A 6,177-nucleotide genomic window follows, 5' to 3' on the forward strand; every position below is an offset into this window, starting at 1 on the left:
CAGGAGACGCTGACGGTCACGATCAGGACAGGAAGGCCGTTCTTCCCCACTTCCTGTCCAGGGTTCTTCCCACTGGGCCACACTGCCTTGTCAGAAATCTGAAAACCTGGAGGCGATGACTGGCAGGGAATGCGTGGGAGAGGAAGCCCGGCCATTCGGGGAGGGATGCCTCAGTGTCACTGCATTTGACGACTGTTGTTTCCACTGGTCAGGATTTTGCAGTTCCTCACATGAGCACCCTTTTTGTCCTTGGTAGAAGGGATTCTGGGGAGAGTGTTCATCACCCTCAGTAGGATTTGGAGCTGGATCAGAGTAGATTTCCGAGGTCTGGATGGTTTGGGGAAGAAGAGCCATCTGAGCAAAGGGCATTCTGTAAATATTTATTACACACTTAGATACAAAGATGAGTAAGGCATAAGCTTGGGACTCCATCCGGGCGCCATGTTGCAGGGAAGACAGACTGGATGAGAGGATCTGTGAGAGCTGGATGAATGCAGTAAAGGAAAGGCAGTCACTTTGATTGTGAATCTGAGTCAGGACTCCGTGGGCCTGGGAGAGGGGCATTTGTGGGTTGAGGCTTGAAGGATAAACAGGAAGGCTTTTAAGGGATACCTTCTACACTGCACTGAGGCTGTAGCTCTCTAGTAAAATCGCCTGGGGAAGGTTAAGGCCATCTCTGTCCCTAAATAATTGGATTGAAGTGATCCGAGTGTCACCTGGGCACTGGTATTGCTGAAGGGCTCCCAGGTGATTTTACTGAGCAAACAAGAGAGACCGCCACAGAAGGAGCGTGGCCCTGGGGTTAGCTCTGTCCGAGCACTGTCAGCTTGGACCGGGGCCGCTGTGGGCTGTGTCAGTGGCCCCCACTGCTGTCTCCTCCCCCTTCCACCTGTGCCTGTGAAGAAACTCTGCCACGGGGGAGTCTCTCCCTTTCGACAAGCTTTCCTTGACTCAGAAAGCCTGGGCTGCGAATCGGGAAATCTGGCTTCTATCCCACTGAGGTGCTGCGTGAGTGTGCTGGGTCACATAAAGAGATGAAGACATTCGGCTTTAATACTTGCAAGACACTATGCTGAGGACTCAACACAGATCCAGGCTTTGATGTCTCCCATCTGTTGACGTTTTAAGATCAGGATTTGTAGGTCATAGAACCTATTTAGGACCAGAATTATTTTTCAAGAATGATATAGGGACTCCCCTGGCGGCCCAGTGGTTGAGACTTTGCCTTTCAATGCATGGGGTGTGGGTCCATCTCTGCTCAGGGAACTAAGATCCCACATGCCTTGGGGCCAAAAAATTAAAAACATAAAATAGAAGCAATATTGAAACAAATCCATTGAAGACTTTTAAAATGGTCCACATTTAAAAAAAATTTTTTTTAAGATGTAAAACAAAGAAAAGTGGGGTGCATGGCATAAAATTGGGGCCAGAATTGAAGTAAAATTTTGTTTCAGTTATAAATATATGCATTTACTGGGTCATAAAGGCCCTGATGCTGGGAAAAGATTGAAGGCAGGAGGAGAAGGGAATGACAGGGGATGAGATGGTTGCATGGCATCACCGACTCTATGCACATGAGTTTGAGTAAGCTCCAGGAGTTGGTGATGGACAGGGAAGCCTGCTGTGCTGCAGTGCATGGGGTCACAAAGAGTCGGACACGACTGAGTGACCGAACTGAATTGAAAGTAAAATAAATGTTATGTTGTGGGTTCTAAGTTAAAAACTATAAGAGTACCCACTGGTAGTACATATACTAAAATTGGAAGGAATCAAAGAAAATTAGCATGGCCCCTGTAGAAACTCACAAAACATTCCATATTTTTTAACTTTTTTAAAAACAACTTAAAGAGAAGAGTTTGAGAAACATGGGATCAGAGGCTCTCTATGGACCCCTTCCTTCTGCTGTATAACCCTTGACTACTCCAGCTTGCCATGAATTCACCTTTCTGTAACTTCCTTTTAGTTAGTACCATGTATTTCTGGTATTATTTCATGTATTAGCTCAGTTGGTAAAGAATCTGCCTACAATGCAGGAGACCCTAGTTTGATTCCTGGGTTGGGAAGATCTGCTGGAGAAGGGATAGGCTACCCACTCCAGTATTCTTGGTCTTCCCTTGTGACTTGGCTGGTAAAGAATCTGCCTGCAATGCAGAAGACCTGGGTTCGATCCCTGGGTTGGGAAGATCCCTTGTAGAAAGGAAAGGCTACCCACTCCAGTATTCTGGCCTGGAGAATTTCATGGACTGTATAGTCCAAGGGTCACAAAGGGTCAGACACGACTGAGCGACTTTCACGCCACTTCATTTATTTCTGGCCTATCATTTATTTTCTCTAAGAGGGAGGCAGGATGGTGTAGTGGTTAAAAGCACCTTGTGAAGTTAGGCAAATCTATGTTTGAATTTAATTTCTTCACTCTTTAGTTGAATGACCTGGAAAATATACCCAACCTCTCCCAGCCTTGGGTTTCTTATGTGGGTGATCACATCTAGGACACACAGTGTTTCTAAGATTAAGTAAGATGCTGTAAGTCAAGCTAGCAGCATGAAAACGTTCACAGAAAGTGCTTGGTGTAAGACAGAAATTATTATCTGACTTCCTGTCCCACAGATTTTAAGGCACAGTCTGCAATTTAGTGCCTGGGGTACACAAAGTCATAAATACCGTATGCATAGAAAATCAAGAATTCCAACCTCGAGCAGCCTTGCAAGATGCAGAGCAGGCATTCTCTGTGGGCATAGCCCGAGAGCATCCAGGCCTTGGGAGGAGGGACAGGGCCTCTGTCCTCCACCACACGTCCCCTTCAGTTTCCCTCTGACATGACTGGCTGACCCTGGGAAGGCAAGGCAGAAGGAAGGACGCAGATCCTGACTTCAATTTTCTTCAACGATCAAAACAACCCATGACGTTTCAGTGCAGTCCAAACCAAGACAGATGGAAACTCAAGATCAACTGTTTCACAAGCATCTACCTGAGAAGGTTTCAGACAGAAGCACAGGACAAAGAGAGAAGAACGAGCCAGTGGCCGGAGCACTGAGAAAATGAGTCTCCATCTCACACGTTACACCAGGAAAAAATGACCATCATCCAACAGTCAAAAAATAAGCAACTGACGAGGTCTTAATTGCCTCAGAAATACTCTGGGAATTGAAGCATTGTCTTGTAAATGATTCATTTCAGGAAATACCTACTAATCAATTACTAGGGCTTCTGTGTAACGTTTTCCCCACATTTATAGGCAGTGATCATGTGAGTTGGATCATTGACTTTAGAATGAGATAAGCAGCAGGGCTGGTAACCTAACCTACTTACTCCAAGTAGCTACAAAGAAATTAGCTGCCCTTAGTGGAAGCCAGCACTTTACAAAGAGTGAAAAAAATCCCATTCATCATGAGAGAGACTCACACCAACCGAGTCCCCTCCAAGGACTAAGTTGAGATGATGTTGATGGAAAAGGGGATAATGATCCATAAATAGGCATATGGGAAAGGAGTGGGAAGGGGAGGGAAGCATCATGAGATTGGAGAGGGGGAAAAAATGGGCTTTAAAATGATAAAATGTTAAAAATATTATAGGGATTACCCAAATAGTATAACAAAGACAGGACTGTTGAAAGTAGCACTCGATGCTGGCATTTTTGGGGGGCCAGTGGGGGGATTTGGTTTGAAATTGTATAATGAAAAAGAAAAGAAAATGTATGTGAATAATGTAACCCCACCTAAAAATATGTTGCTAACACAATGGTTTTTCAGGAAAGAAAAGGCAAGGATGCCTGGAAATAGCTGCATCTAATCAGCCCCCATCCCAAGCAATCAACTGAAATCCAGGAAATTCCATATGTAACCAGAAGAATAGACATCCTGGAGCATTTTGCCACAGTTAAGATTAGCGGAAACAGACCCCCATCAGCACTGGTAACAAAGAAGAATTAAAGGTGAAGAAACTGCTGTGGGTCCCTGTGCCTCCCTTCTGGGAAGGTGGTGGCCGTGGGGGCAGAAGGATGGGAATTAGGACAGAGGCTGGCTCGGCCGACAGCCTATTGTTCTGAAACTGCCCCTTCAGTGGCAGCTCAGAGCAGTGTATTCCTCCAGGGAAAATAATTAAAACAACAGCAGCTAGAGCTCAACTTATCCTCCTAACTTATCCTAACAATCTCTAAACATGTTTGTTAACATAGCAATGGTTTATGATTAACAGTTTTGGAGTCTCAGTTAAGAACTCCTTCTGTACCCAAAGGTTATAAAGGTGTTCTCCTGTATTTTCTTCTAAAAGATTTAAAGTTTTCCCTTTCACAGTGAATTCCTCATTCTCTATGGAATTGAAAGACACAAAAAGCTCAAACCAAAAAGGAAAAAAATGAATAAATCTCACCTCACTAAAATTAATAACTTCTGCTTGCTGAAAATATCATAAAGAGAGTAAAAAGATAAGCCACAAACTTGGAAGAAAATCCTGACACCTCATCTAACAAAGAACTAGGATGAAGAGTATATAAAGAATGGTTGCAACCTATTGAAATCCAAAAAAACTTGATAAAGTAATTCACAAAAAGAAATATAGATGACTATTCAAGATATTAAAAGATTCTGTTATTTTGTTTTTGTTTTTGGTTGCACCTTGAGGCTTGTGGGAGTCTTATTTCTCTGACCAGGGTTGGGACCTGAGCCCTCTGCAGTAAAAATGCAGAATCCTAATCATTAAGCCACAAGGGAATTCACAAAAGATTCTTAACTTCCTTAGTAATCAGGGAAATGCAAATTAAAATCGTAATGAGATATCATTTTACATCCACTGTACATGTGTGCATGTTAATCGTTCAGTTATGTCTGACTCTGTGTGATCCTATGGACTGTAGCCAGCCAGGCTCCTCTGTCCGTGGGACTCTCCAGGCAAGAACACTGGAGTGGGCTGCCATTTCCTTCTCCAGGGGATCTTCCTGATCCAGGGATTGAACCCGTGTCCCTTATGTCTCCTGCATTAACAGGTAGATTCTTTACCACTAGCCCCACCTGAGTTCATCCACTAGGTGAGCAAAATATGAATTAGTAATCAGAGAAATGCAAATTAAAATCATAATGAGATATCACTGTACATCCACTAGACTAACAAAAAAATGATGAAATCTGGTAATACTAAGTGTTGGTGAGGGTGTGGAAAAACTGAATCTTGTTTGCTACTGTTGAGCTATAAAATAGTACAATTTCTTAGGAAAACAACCTGACACTATCTAAAATAAGTAGAGATTGCATTTCTATGGCCTAAGTGTGGAAACTCTTGCATATGTGTATAATACTATCAATAGAAAGGAGCACAAGCTATATTATTCATAGCAAAAACACAAAGAAAGCCAAGGACCATTGTTTGGGGATACCTACCTTCTAGTCTACTATTTTTAAAAAGCACGAGATGATAAACACAAAATTCAGGAGACTGGTTATGTTTGTGGGACAGGCAGGAAGGTGGGGAAAATTGGGGACAAGGACACAGCCAGAGTCAATTATATCATTAATGTTAGGAATCCTTTGTTGGCCAGGGGCTTTATATATATTACACATATCCCATTGTAGGCAGAGAACATTACATAACAAGTTGTTTTCCATTTGTTAAGAAAAGAAATGGTTGAACAGAGAACAACAATCTCTAATGGCTCAGTGCCAAGGAAAGCAGACCTTGGTAATGTGTGGGTCTCACTAATATAAGAGGTCACTCAAGCAGTGATGGATTGCTCTATGTCAGGGAGGGTCCACATGATCTGTGTGCCCCTGGAGGTCCTCCCAGAACATGGGCAGCTGGCCTAGTGACCAGGACCTGCGCCCAGGGTTCCACCCTATTACTCAGGTTGGCACGTGGCCTGGCTGGGCAAGTGGTGATCAGTTATGGAAAAGGCATGCCACTTAGCACATGAATGATGTGTGTGGCAAGATCTATTTTAGATGACTTTCCAGACAGAAAACTGAAGGCTGTTCTGGGGCAAGCCCTTTTGGTCTCATGTTGGAGATAACCTGCTGTACTGTCCACCTTGACTGCATGAATTTGATACAGAGACAAGGCCGATTTCTCAACAGCTGGCACTTTGAATTGTTATTTCAAAGACTCAGTACTGAAGTCTTGAAATTGTTGGGCTTTGTAACCCTAGCATTATTCGTATAGCTACAACCATTTTTCTGTTTTTTCTATCTT

The 6,177-nt window shown here is 43.4% G+C and overlaps 1 pseudogene; it reads left to right on the top strand.

Moving 5' to 3' along the window:
• The first annotated feature begins 1,731 nt into the window (after window positions 1-1,731).
• LOC136153123 (U6 spliceosomal RNA) lies at window positions 1,732-1,823 on the top strand (annotated as a pseudogene).
• Window positions 1,824-6,177: the final 4,354 nt, after the last annotated feature.

The sequence above is a fragment of the Muntiacus reevesi genome, chromosome 22, assembly GCF_963930625.1.
Source record: "Muntiacus reevesi chromosome 22, mMunRee1.1, whole genome shotgun sequence".
NCBI lineage: Eukaryota > Metazoa > Chordata > Mammalia > Artiodactyla > Cervidae > Muntiacus > Muntiacus reevesi.